Here is a 14102-nt window from a genome sequence, read left to right on the forward strand (position 1 = left end):
GAAAGGGACCGGCTTTCCAGCTTTTTCACGAGGGAATCTTTTTGCAAGACATCTTTACATTGAGAAATGCCTCTAACAGGACTTTTTTTTTAGCCAGTTTTTTTTTTCCAGTCAGAGTTTGGGCACACACTGCTAATGGTGCAGGGCAAATAATACAGGATAAGATACAAGATAAAAAAAAATCTTACACGTAATAATAGGGGTTACACATTAGGCCCAGACCATGTTTTGCACTTTGAAGACCATGCTTTTCACAGGAGTCATCATGTAGGCACATTCCTTCCACCAGTAAACTCAGCCTGTGATACCAACTGAGGGCTTAAAAGTTGGAGATCTGGCATCCCCAACCCTATCACTTAAACAGCTTAATGCCTGCCTGGTGACTAAAGCCATACCTACGTAGCTCTAGTAGCAGCATTGATGCATCCTCAGTGCCATCACTTGTAGATTGTAGATATGTAGACTCTCTGAGCTACACCCACCAAGCATCAGACACATTATTTATTCTGTTTAGACTGTTTTGGTCCAAAGTTTAGCCCAGGATGGGTGTCTTTCTTCAGCACGGTTAACACAATATAAGATGGAACCTGTAGTTTATAAGCCTACATCTGCCCACATCTTCCAATCTTGAGCATCAGCCCATTTACAGACATTCATATCCTTTACTTGCTATCCACTACATAGTCCCTCAGACCCCTACCAACAGTATTTGCCCTACTGCCCCAATAATGGGCATTTTGCTATCCTTTAAGCCTAACTTATCACATACACCTAAGCATCTGCCTATTTCTTTACATGCATCAACCTAAACCCTGCAAGAAGCCAAGAAGCTAAGCTACATACTAATAAAATGTAAAAAACATTTTACAAGTAGATAGTCAAGAATATTACAACCTACAACATTTATGGCATTAAATCCCATTTGCATTTGAACCAGCATCATTGCTATTAGTCATGGAAGATTCCTAATCATACCTCCATTGCCGAAGGTCATTAAATCAGCATCCAAAAATAAGAGAAATCACCTTTTTTTGGCATGCTTCATCCTGGTTCTATAAATGGCAACGAACCCTGGGGAGTCATTTAAGGGGAACGGTTCAGTCCCTCACGTAGGAAGACTTTCATCCGTCAAAAACTATTTTAAAGCCCTTTAAGACCCCCTTAAGAATGCGGTTTTCTAAAAAAGCAGAAATAAGGCGAAAAATGTAATTACAGTTCAGGCTGTTGCTTCATTTTAAAAAAAAGATCTCAGCATCCAAATATAAATCCCATCTGCTCCCATTATCTCTGAGCCATTGAGTAGATTCGCTATTACCTAGCTTGTGCAAGAGAGGGCAGAAGGTTTCACATGCAATCATCTTATCAGTAGACAAACAAAGTCCAGGTGACCACACTCCTCATACTTTCACATTGTTACATCATCATTACATGTCCATTTCCATCATCTGTTTCAACAGCCACACGGCAAAACATGGAATAAGCCAAGTATTACCTGTACCTGTCTTTTTCAGCCAATGAAAGGAAGAGTCATATCAGGTTTGAGCCAGTTTTCTCATCATTTCACATCATTTTCTGATGTTCTGTCACCATAGATGCTGCCAGCATGAATGTGTGACAAATGGTGCATTTGAGGGGTGTCAGAAACTGGGAAACATCATTTTTACCAATTGAAATTCACCTGAACAGCCAGAACGTCTGGCATATTTACAAGTGGGGAACTTGTGATTCTAGATCAGGGGTGAGCAGTTAAGTTTGGCCGCGGCCAAATATTTTCCAAGTTATTACATGGCAGGCCACAGAAAAAAAAATGTTTTGGACAATGAAGTGTAATGGGATGGAGTGCTACAGACTAGTAGCTCTCCAGCCCGGAAGGTCGTTGAACCCAATTGCAGAACAAATAAATAAACACTACCTCTGCCCTGGCTAGTGAATTGGGACATGGCTGGGAAAAATGTCCTTGATATTAGCCAACAGACAAATCTCATTTATACAACCTTTTGATGAGCATTAAAATACAGCATAATACAGTATGTTCCAAGAGCATGAGAAACCTGTAAGCTTCTATACTGTATGTTCCTGGAATGCTGTAGAAAGAAGAATTGTGCTCCTTACCCAGGGTTACCCATCAGCGCTTAGAAGTGTGACCCTGATAGCAAGGACCATAGAGACTTGGCATGGTCTTGGCAGCCAAAAGTACCCAGATGTCCCTGCAATATTGGGCTCTGTTCCAGCTTGTCTGAGAGGCCTGCAGATGGAGAGAGAGAGAGAGAGAGAGAGAGAAAGAAAGAAAGAAAGAAAGAAAGAAAGAAAGAAAGAAAGAAAGAAAGAAAGAAATTGAAACAGCAACTGAAGCAAGGGAGTGAAAGGCAGAAAAGGAATGAGAGGAAGCAGAAAGAATGTTAAAGGAGACGGGAACTGAAAGAAAGACCAGAGGTAGAAAACAGCTTGCAGGCGTGCAGGTAAAGGGTCAGACTCTGAAAGCTCCGCGGATCAAAACAGGCAGTAAAAGGTTAGTGAAAGCGACAGCCGGTGTCTGGCTTTGACAGCCAGACAGAAAGGACAGGACCAAAAAGGAGACAAAAGTAGACAAGAGGCAAGGGTGCTAACTGACCATTGGAGACCTTCTGTGTGTGCGTTTTTTTTGGCAGTTTTGTGTGTGTGTGTGTGTGTGTGTGTGTGAGGGCATGCTGCACATATGGTGGCGGGTGTCATGGTCCCTCCCCTGGTGGTGAGAGGAGGCCATACGCCCCTGCTGCACGTCGGTCTACCCAACCATGGACCACCATTATCTGCATAATTTAACTAGTAGGAAGTGCCAGCCCGCTCAATGAGCCATGTGTTCCCAGACAAATGGCTCTCCATTTGATGGAGGTGCTTATAACAGCTTCAGCACCACAGGGCAGCACGGCAGCGGGAGAAACTTCAGGAATGTTCTGAAAGTTATTATTACAGATATCATTCACCTCCAATATCCACCTCCAGCACACACACACACACACACATACAAATATCTTTTGTCCCCTTAAAGCTACTATTACGAGACAGTGTGAAGTCGAAGAGGCAGCAGGAGAACCGCCAGAGCAGCAGGTGAACTTCAGGTAGAGTGTGCTCTAAAAGGTATTACGGATATCATTCACCGCTAATACATACAGTACCTCGAGCACATACACACACAAGCACCGCCGCTCCCTTGACACAACTATGGTGGTAAAATAGAAGGAAACAAGAGATGGAGCCAGATATTACTGCCTGCGTCTGGAATATAATATATACCATATATATATATGACTCTTTCAGTAGTGGCCACTTAGGAGAAGATATGTGGACATTATAGGCCCTCAATGTATGGACTTCTGATAAGGCTTAGTAGTTTTAGCATATTGTTTTTTTTCTTTATCATTTCCATTTGTCAAAGTCAAAGTCAAAGTGGTTTTTATTGTCATTTCAGCTATATACAGAGTACACAGTGAAACGAAACAACGTTCCTCCAGGGACCATGGTGCACATAAACACAGTGTAGACAAAACAAAAGTGCAGACAGACAATACAACACAATAAAGACATAGAATAATAAATATTAAGACAGTGTGCAAATTATGCAGTGTGCAATAAATGTTGAGACCAGTAATTACCTTTATTTCGCAGTGTGCAATAGAGTCCAGTGAGGTACTAGGGTTTTTTTTGTGCAAATGCTTTCCATTTTCTGGGGTAAGTGGGGTAAGAATGACAGTGTGTGCATGTACAGAAAAAACATCAGTTCAGTCTCTGCAGTTGAGGAGTCTGATGGCTTGGGGGTAGAAGCTGTTGCAGAATCTGGTCGTGCTGGACCGGATGCTGCGGTACCTTCTTCCCGAAGGCAGGAGGGAGAACAGTTCGTGTGAGGGATGGGTGGGGTCATTCACAATGCTGGTTGCTTTGCGGATGCTGCGGGTGGTGTAAATGTCCATGATGGAGGGGAGAGAGACGCCGATGATCCTCTCAGCTGTCCTCACAATACGCTGGAGGGTCTTGCGGTCAGAGACGGTGCAGGTCCCAAACCAGGCAGTGATGCAGCTGCTTAGGATGCTCTCAATGGTCCCTCTATAGAAGAGTGTGAGGATGGGTGGAGGGAGACGGGCCTTTCTCAGCTTCCGGAGGAAGTAGAGACGCTGATGGGCTTTCTTGGCTGTAGAGCTGGTGTTCAGGGTCCAGGTGAGGTTATCTGCTAAGTGGACACCAAGGAACTTGGTGCTCTTAACAATCTCCACAGAGGACCCGTCGATGTTGAGTGGAGAGTGGGTGTGTTGTGCTCTCCTGAAGTCAACAACCATTTCCTTTGTCTTGTCCACATTCAGGTGAAGGTTGTTGACTGTACACCAGTCTGTCAGCCGCTGCACCTCCTCTCTGTATGCTGACTCGTCGCCTTTGGTGATGAGACCCAGCACGGTTGTATCATCGTCGAACTTGATAAAGCTGTTAGAACTGTGTTATCATCAGATAAGTGCAGAAAAGTTCACTGGGCTGGTTAAAAAAACATCATTGATACAGACGTCTTACTTATCCTGTGAGTCACAGGATTTTCTTTCATTTTGTTTCGTTTCATAGATGTTCCATGATGCCCTCAAATCATATATAATATCCCAGGAATCAGACTATTGTATCTCAGGCCACTTGTGCAGGCCATTTCTGGGAGCAATCAAGTAAGGCCGAGTGGCTTCTTCTTTTTGTCAATAGACCAATCAGTGTGCTCTATGGGTGGGATTTTCATCTTAAATGAGATGCTCTGTAGACCTATTAGAGTTCTTCTGTCAACAGGAGTTACACTCAATAGTGTATTGTTCAGCTGTTTCTAACTTTATGATTTTGTTGGAAGATTTATAGATTGAGTAGCAAGTTATTAAAAAAAAGTGAAAAGCAACAAATCTAGCGACTTTTGCAGGGTAGAATGCCTGGTGTTAGGAGGGCCAAACCCTGTTTTCCCAAAAACCTAACACTTTATTTTGACTCACCAGACACTCAGTTTATGATGCACCACCACCTGTTCAGTAGAGTATTATTTAGTGACATACTGAACATTTATACTGAATTTATTTATTTATTTTTTTTTATTTGGATTGTCCAGGTTCATATAGATATTCACCTGGAAAACCACTGATTATGTCCCCAACAAGCTGCTAGGATAAGCAAGATTGTTAGGATAAGGTTGGGTTGGGACTAATCTTTGGACTAGGTTTAATGTTGATGGTCAGGACAAGGTTTTAGACTGAGGTTGAGGATCGGACTAGGGGCAGGAGGAGTGTTAGGATTAGGTTTTGGGTTGAGGTTGTGACTAGGTCCAGGACAATTGGCCCTAGGGTTAGATTTTGGGTTAAGACTAATTTTAGGACTAGGATCTATGGTCATGGTCAGGATTAGATTGTGGACTGAGATTGAGGTTAGGACTAGGGCTAGTATGATAGTTAGAATTAGGTTTTGCATTGAGATTAAGGTCTGGACAAGGGCCAGGATGATTGTTAGGATTAGGTTCTGGATTGAGATTAAGGTCTGGACTAGGACTAGCATAATTGTTGGGATTTGGTTTTGGGTTGAGGTTAAGGTCAGAACTAGGGCCAGGATGATTGTTAGGATTAGGTTTTGGGTTGAGATTACGTTTAGGACTAGGTTAAATGCTCATGGTCAGGATTAGTTTGTGGACTGAGGTTGAGATTAGGACTAGGGCCAGAATGATAGTTGTGATTAGGCTTTAAATTGAGGTTAAGGGTACGTAACAATATTTCTTCCATATATTTACAACATTGCAACAAGAGCTTGTTAGGAAGATCTTAATGAAGAGTCGAAGGCAATGCTTGAAACTCGCACTGAAAGTCAAGCTTGTTCATAAATTTTTATAAATATCACTTTTTTCCTCCATTTTTCATCCATCTCCTTCCCTTGTGCTTGCTCTCACCTTTCCTCCCTTGCACTCCCTCCTTGTCTCTCTCTCTCTCTTTCCTCTTCTACTCTTTTTGCCTTTATCTTATTTTTTCCTTGCTCTCTTTTCCCCCCATCTCTTTACTTCTGACACCTAAATCATGGCACAGGATCTGACAAAATGATGAAAAAAACAGCACTCCCGTCATTAAGCCCATCAAAAGCGCAAGGCTGCGGTGTGCAGACAGCCTCTCTGGTGCACACCCCCACCCCCCAAACACTCTACTCTCCAGCGGCGCGCTCAACCAAAGGAAGAAAATCAAAATGGCGGGGGAAAAATATTCCCCACACTGCGCTGTAGGGAGGCTTTTTCTGGTCTGATGTGGAAATACAAATTGCCCCAGCTAGCTTCCCCCCTGTGTAAATATTGGTGCTCATTAAAAAAGAGGGAGATTATTAAAAGTGATCGAGCAGGAGAGGAATGGTGAGGACACACGGGCTCCTCAGATTAATAAAAGAGAAAACCTCCAGAAACCCCAGTTTGCTAAAACTGAAGAAATCTTAAGGGTTTTCATCAAAGAGGCTGAGATTTCTGTGGGAGCGCACAGAGCTGGAAAAACGAGAAATGTGTTTATCTTGGGGTAAGAAATGGTCTTGAGTCGTCAAGCAGGAATTCACATGGTCTCGAGTTCCATCAGAATGTTTGTTGTGTTTGAGCACTTAATCACTCACACAAATCCTGATTTTTTTATTTTGCTTAAACTGAAGAATGCTGCTTCTGGAAGTATTACAGTCACTCACACCAGTAATTGATACAACCACTTTTATCCACAATGCGTTTGTTGGGCCGGGTGTGTACCAGCTTTTCTTACTACAGTATTTGAGAGTATTTATTTCTATTTATTCTTCCTGTCAGATTTGCTCCTGGTTGTTTGTGTTTTGTTTTTGAGTCAGACATTGATGAAAACTCACATTTTAAACATTTAACTACTAATGTGTTACTCTAGACATGTGTTTGATTCCCAGCCAACATTTTTATATGGGGTTCACATTGGTGAAATGTGGGCTATGGGGGTTCCAGGTGGGCATGGTCTCTGAGTGGCTTTGTAAATGTGTTTTTACTGGGTCTCAGGTGGGCTTCCCAAGTGGACCCAATAACTACAACCCACATTAAATTCACATGGGTCCCATCTAAACCCCATATTCAGTCTACCACCCAGATCAGGTGAGGCCCATGTTTTACCCCGTCCTGTTCCCATCACTGATCCTGATGGGGTCCATCACTGGGGAATTTTTTTTTTCTGAAGCTTTTTTAGTTGAAGGAAGTTGTTTTTATATTGTTTGCTGAAGAACTGGCAGTGTCAGGTTTGTCCCACACGTAGGACACCTTCACACCAGTCACAGCAACTAAACCTTCTAAACTAAACTTTCCTTCAACTGACTGTCAGCCTCAGCCTGGACTCACTCATAAATCTTCTTGCTCTAATTCAGCATTTTTTGAGGGATGGCTTTGTGCCTGGATGGTATGATAGTTTCCATTTCCTCAAAACTGCTTCAAACTTCATTTTCACATCTTTTCTTCCAGACGTCCAGGTTTCAGTTAGTGTTTATCACAGAATATTTCCTTATATTTCCTTAGAAATAGAACCTTTTTGAGCTTCAGTTTTCAAATGTGTTAAACACCTTTGCACCTCAATATTTATATAAATATGCATATACATACAGAGAGATCCATAATTACAACCCTAAATAAAAAAAATACAGTATGGACAATGCAAACAAAAAACAGTGCTTCTTACATTTACTTCAACTTTTAATTGATTGCAAACATGGATGAACCCAAGATATTTCAAGATGTTTTTTGTCTCCTCAACGTTTTATTTTATTTTATTTTATATTAAATGAACATATTAAATGAGTTAGTTAGAATACATCTTTTCCTGCATTTTAGACCAGCAGCCACATTCTCAAACAATTGTTACAGGGCAATTTAAAGCAATTAATGAGTTAAACAAAAATGAGACTCATCATCAAAACATAATTGCACCCAGAGGGAAGATTCAGATTGCAATGCATGTGTAACACAACGAGTTGTAGAGATTCCTAATGGTTGTCTTGCCCATCCTATTCCAAATAGGAAGTGTTGATAGCATGTCTAAAAGCATCCCACATATTTTCAATCATGTGATATGTCTGGCAATGGGGCTGGTCCTGGCATAGCATCTGTTTTTCAAGACAAGTTGAAGATGGCAGCACTATGGTGATGAGCATTGTCCTGTTGGAATAGTATACTGTAGTGTGCATTTTTTTTTAAATTTAGGTCCACTGTTTCGCAGGATATTATTAATAACATATTTATTGGCTGTCAAAATGGCTGTAATAAAGACCAAAGGTGATATTCAAGCTGAATGGGATGAATTATATTAGGTCACCTTTAGGAATCTGTCAGACTGTTGCAAGGAAGGAGATGGAGGCGGACGTAAATGCAAATTATTTTAATTAACAAAAAACAAAACAAAACTTAACATCAGGATACACTGTGACAGAAAACAACTAAGACACTAAAACACTAGCAACCACAACAGATGTGGAACAAGAACCGACAAGGGAACCTTGAAACAAAACGGTAACCGGAAACAGGAAACACCTGGGGAACGTAAAGAGGGGGCGGAGTTACAAATTACACCTGTGGGAACAGTAGAGGCTAGGGCAGAGACAAGGGAGAACAGCACAGAGCCATGTGCCAGAAGGCACATGGGGAGGAAACAAACAGGAAGGACACGGAACAGGATAAACAGAACGTCTGCAACTCTACATCATCATTCCAAGTCCTTACCACACATGACCAGATACCCAGCAGATAACAGACCAGATACCCAGCAAGAAGCACAAGATACAGACAGCATGTCACCTGTTCCACCATGACTAGTAACCCCAGTTAAATATTGCATATCCATGCAACCTTGGGCCACTCTATGCTAAAAAGTTGAAATCTGCTAATCCAGTGGTCAGTACTGCACTGACACGTGCCAAAAGACTGTCTGAAAGACACTGATTGGAGTGTGCAGAATGCCATTAAAGACTGGAATGGATATATTGACACTGTGACATCCTACATTAGCTTCTCTGTAGACATCTGTGTTTCAACCAGCCCTCAAATTAAGTATGATAACACAAGCCCTGGGTAAATGCCAAACTGTGTCAGATGCATCAGACCAAAGAGGAGGCATAGAAAAATGGAGACATGGTACATGTATTTAAAAGCTAACACTATTGTTAGTGTGAAACTGATATAATGCATCTTAACATATTCTGCCAGTATACATGAAGCTTTAAAGCTTAATTTAGCTTATAACTGACATTAGCAATGCTTTTATTTCCTTCAGTAAAGATCCCTGGAACAGAGCTGCTGCCTTGTTATCCATTTGTAACAACTAACTGAACCCTGAATGGATTAACACAACTTTTTTAAAGACATTAATGCATCAAGGACTTCCAGAAGTCCTAGAGGTTAATTCTTTCAAACAGAATTGGTCCCAGTCACTGGAAGTCAGAACAAGATTGGTTGATTCCCCTGTCAGCTCCTAATCATATTGGTAGCTAATTTGATTCGTTAAGCCTTCACCTCTGTTCGTCAAGTCCCAGCCGCAGGTAGAGCTCATTTAATTGGATCTATCTCGATACCAGTTGGAAAAAAAATCTAGATGGAGAGTTTCTGGTTAATTGTTCACACAATTGTGTTAAATCACAATTGTATTTCATTTGTTGCCCCTGATGGCTTATTAAAGAGGTATGACTAGTACTAGTACTGTAATACTTTAGTTTAATGAATAAATGCAAAAATCCTTTAAGGCCTTCCTAGAAATCATGAGGTTCCCCATTGTTAAACGATAGCTGGACAGATGGTTCTTTTGGTTCTTTAGTTCTTTAGTTGAATGGCAGGCATAAAGACCTGAGCAACTTTGACAAGAGCCAAATCTTCGTAAACAAATAGCCTAGTTGGGATTTCTCCAAAACAGCAAGTTTTATGTCATGCTACTAGTTACTTGTAGTCATTTTCTACCAACAATAGTCCTCGTCGGTTCTGAACCAACAAAAAGGCTACTGTGGCAAAGTCAGAGTAATGGTAAAGTAATGTTTAATGATGGAATGTCTTACAACACACAGTGCATGACATCCTGATGAAACTGATGTAACTGTTTTCATGAACATGAACATGAGATCAGTGTTCTTCAGTGACCTTCTCAGTCCCTAGATCTGAATCCAGTAGGGATGTGGTAGAAAGGGTTATTCACAGCATGAAAGTGCTGCTGAAAAATCTGCAGGAACTTTGTGATGCAATTACATCAATATGAGCCAGAATCTCAAAGGAATCTTTCCAACACCTTGTGGAGATCATAGAAAGGAGAACTGAGGCTGCTTTAAGAGCAGAAATAGGCACAGGTGTTCCTAATAAATTGGTCAGCGAGTGCATTTTCTCTGACCAATTAAACAAAGATACGGGATAAGAGTTTCCTGTTTCATTCTGCGGAATAGATTTTAAAATAAATAAAAAATTACAAATGTTTTTGGGCAGTGAGCTTTAATAAGTGACTATATCTGTAAAATGAATAGCATTAAAAGTATGTTAAAATGAGGAATATTAAAAAGCTTTTTTCAATTGAATTTACTTTATGAATCTACACATTAAATATACTTTCTCTGTATCGCCATTAAATGTATTTTCAAGCAATGCTTTAAATTATACATTGTGTTGTTAGAAGAACAATATATATATACTGACAATAAATACTGCTTAGAGTGCGCTTTAGTGATTTGCTTTTTTCAGTAGCATTAAGGTTTACACAATATGTGCATCAATACGCAAAGTAGTACATTACATACAATATACTTCAAGTGTATAAAAAATATGTTTAAAAATTAGATACTTAAATGTAGCTAAGTTCACTGAAATTGTACGAAAAAAGCACTCAAAAGCACAATTTATTGCTTTTATGTTGTGTTTAAATCTAGCTTAATTACAACTGAAATATACACAAGTTGTTCCAAAATTGTATGTTTAGTATGTATTTAAGTACATATTTTAATTAAAAAATATGTACCTTTTCATGTTAAGTATACTTTAAAAAATATACTTAATACACTTTTCTCTTACAAGGCTATTTTAAAACATTTAGACTTTTTTACACTTGCATTGCTGTTTTCTTATCAGTTTGGTTTACATTAGTTTTCTTATTGAAGTTAAAAAACTTTGTAATTTGGGATAAAATAAAGGGTTCAATAAACGGTCTTTACTGGACTTAGATGTCATTGCCCTCGTCCATTAAAGTTGATATCCTACACTGGAATCATGTATTTCTATTTAATAGAAATGTGCATTTCCAGAAAATTGTCATTGATTGCTTCATGGTTGCTATGGTATTCATGGTGGTTTCAATCGTGTTTCTAACTAGTTGTTGTTGGTGGCTATGTGGTTGTGGTGGTGTCCCAGGTGGTTGTTATGGGGATACTTAGTGGTTGCTAGGGTGATGCTGGGTAGTTACTATGGTATCCCAGTAGATTTCTATGGTGTTCCCAAGAGTGGTTGCTAGATGACTGTTGTGCTATCTCAGGTGGTTGCTACTGTATAATGTTGCTAAGAGCATAGTAGATGCTTGTTATTATTGCATCCAGGTTGCTATGCTACGGTATTTAAGATGGCTGTTATTGGTTGCTTTGCAAATGTACTACCAAAATAATACAAAACATGTTATCATACAGTTACACACTTACACACTGCTTTCCTATTCAGACAGCTAAATGCTATGATACATAACATGATGTAGTTATAGGAAATAAATCAGCCATTGTTCTTCTCTTGAGTGTTTAATTTACTCAGGCCTAAAGCACAAGCTTAGTCACTTCAAAAGCGTGTTCTTAGGGCATCACTGACTAAGCAGTTTTTCCTGGACAGAAGAGACTTACCTAGAAAAGAGCATACTCAGCTTCTAAATTTAGCTGTTTTCATGTACAGTAAGTGTTCACATAAACAGCATTCACTAATGGGAATGTTCAAAATTCATTAATGTGTATAAAGCCCTATCCGGATGTGATTAGTTTCTTAGGGGGACGTCTGTAAACATATTTCACACTTCTACTCAGTGATAAAACTCTTGCATCCGGACTGCAATTGAATAAACAAGAGGACCAGTGAGTTTTTAGGCTTTTTCGGTCACATGACATTGCGTTTAGTAGCTCCTCCATTTCCACTCGCTGTTGTGTTTACATGGATCTCTGTGGAAATGTGTGCTCAAAGTGTAATTATGGAAAAACAGTAGAAAATTCAGCCTGTCATTTTTTTTAGAGAACGTCTGAGAAAAACACATACATGGTCGTTCCGGACGAGAATAAACCACAATAAAAGAGAAAACGTCCGTCAAACGTTGAAACCATGACCTGCATTCATAGAGTAGGAGCGTCAATACAGGACCTGTTTCTGTCAGTAAAATTATCCTACATAAGACAGATATGCTGCCCTAGACCAGCAATCATATTCTGGTAGATTATACTAATTATGGTCTCTCATAAAAAAGGTTATACGTTATTTAGCTGCAATATTTAATTGACTTCTAAATATAGTTTGTTTAAAAATACAACAGAAAATGAGATACATACTAAAGCCTCCACTGAGTGCATGAGTCCATGTAAATTATATTTTCATAGACTTAGCATTAGACATTTTCACAGCATATGAAACTGAGAGATAGAACCAGTTCATTTTAACATTAAAAGTAATTATTTTTGGTTAAAGAGAGGCTATCCTGAAATGCATTTCTTGTATTTTGCCATTACTTTTATTATGTCAGCAAATAACAATGTAGAGATCAAACGTGTCCATAAATGTTTAGACAACTGCAGACATGATAATTTGTTGAAAGATTTCAAATGAAACCAAATTATGATTAAAGTCTAGACTAGCTTTAACTCAAGAGCTTTAACAAAAATGTTGCATCAATCGTTTAGAAATTACAGCTTTTTACATAATTCACTCATTTTCACGATCTGAAAGGTAATTGAGCAATTAACTAAAAAGCTGTTTAATGACAAGTATGGCCTATTCTATCACAATGACAAATTAAAGAAATAAAGGGTCAGTTTCCTGGACAGGGAGTAAGCCTCATCATAGACCCATAGACTGTATTTTGTCTTTAGTGATCTCCACAGACTAAGACTAGGTTTAATTCCTGTCTGAAAAACTGATGAAAAATACCTGAAGTGTTTTTGATAAGTTTCAATGGATAATTAATTTGTGGTATAAAGCACTGAGCTATGTCAGTACAAATCATTAGGCTTGAAAAAAACATCTTTAAAAAATATCATTATTTGTCAAGCTGGACAGAAACACTGCAGACACACTTGTATACCCAACACACAGTTTATTAACAAAGGGCTTAGCTTTACAGAGATGGCCAAAAGCAGGCAGGGTCAAACCAAAATGGCAGTAAAGGGTAGCATAGAAAATACAAAAATGGGTTGGTAACAAAAGAGAAAAACACAAAGAAAATGTGAGGTAGAAGAGATAGATGACTAGATTCAATACCAAGCAGTGAACAACTTAATATAGGAGTTATTTATACAAGTGAGAGCAGGTGTATGCAATCTAGAAACTCGGTGAGCTAGAACCCTGAAGCATCACATGATCAGCAATGTCAGGAATGTATGACACAGGTGCATGCTGGGATTTGGAGTCTTTAGTTTGTGTTAGTTTGTTTAGCAGGCAGACTGACAATGTCAGAACTGACAGAATTGGCAAGTCAGAAATTTTGTACATTAAAAAAAAAAAAAGAAATGTGCTGGTGAGCTCAGTTCAGATGACCAATTATCTACAAGGTAGATAATTCCTGGTAAAGAAAAAAACTCACCTACATATTATCAAGTTACACTCATGAGGAGGTACTGTATGCTTACTATTGTCAAAATCTACAATCAAGATATGCCTTAATTAAAGTGAATACAGAGGTATTACTTAAGAGGTGTTACTTAAGAACATAAAGGCTAGTGTCAGGATAGTTGCAGCAAAGACGATGAGATGGTTGCAAATGCGAGCTATTTATTATACAAAAACAATGAAACAAAACAGAACATAGGAGTTAGAACTAATGACAGAAAACAAAGAACAAACAACCTAAACAGACGATAAATGTACAGCCACGGACGAGGAAGACTGGAACGGA

This window comes from Astyanax mexicanus, chromosome 3 (assembly GCF_023375975.1).
Source record: "Astyanax mexicanus isolate ESR-SI-001 chromosome 3, AstMex3_surface, whole genome shotgun sequence".
NCBI classification, from domain to species: domain Eukaryota; kingdom Metazoa; phylum Chordata; class Actinopteri; order Characiformes; family Acestrorhamphidae; genus Astyanax; species Astyanax mexicanus.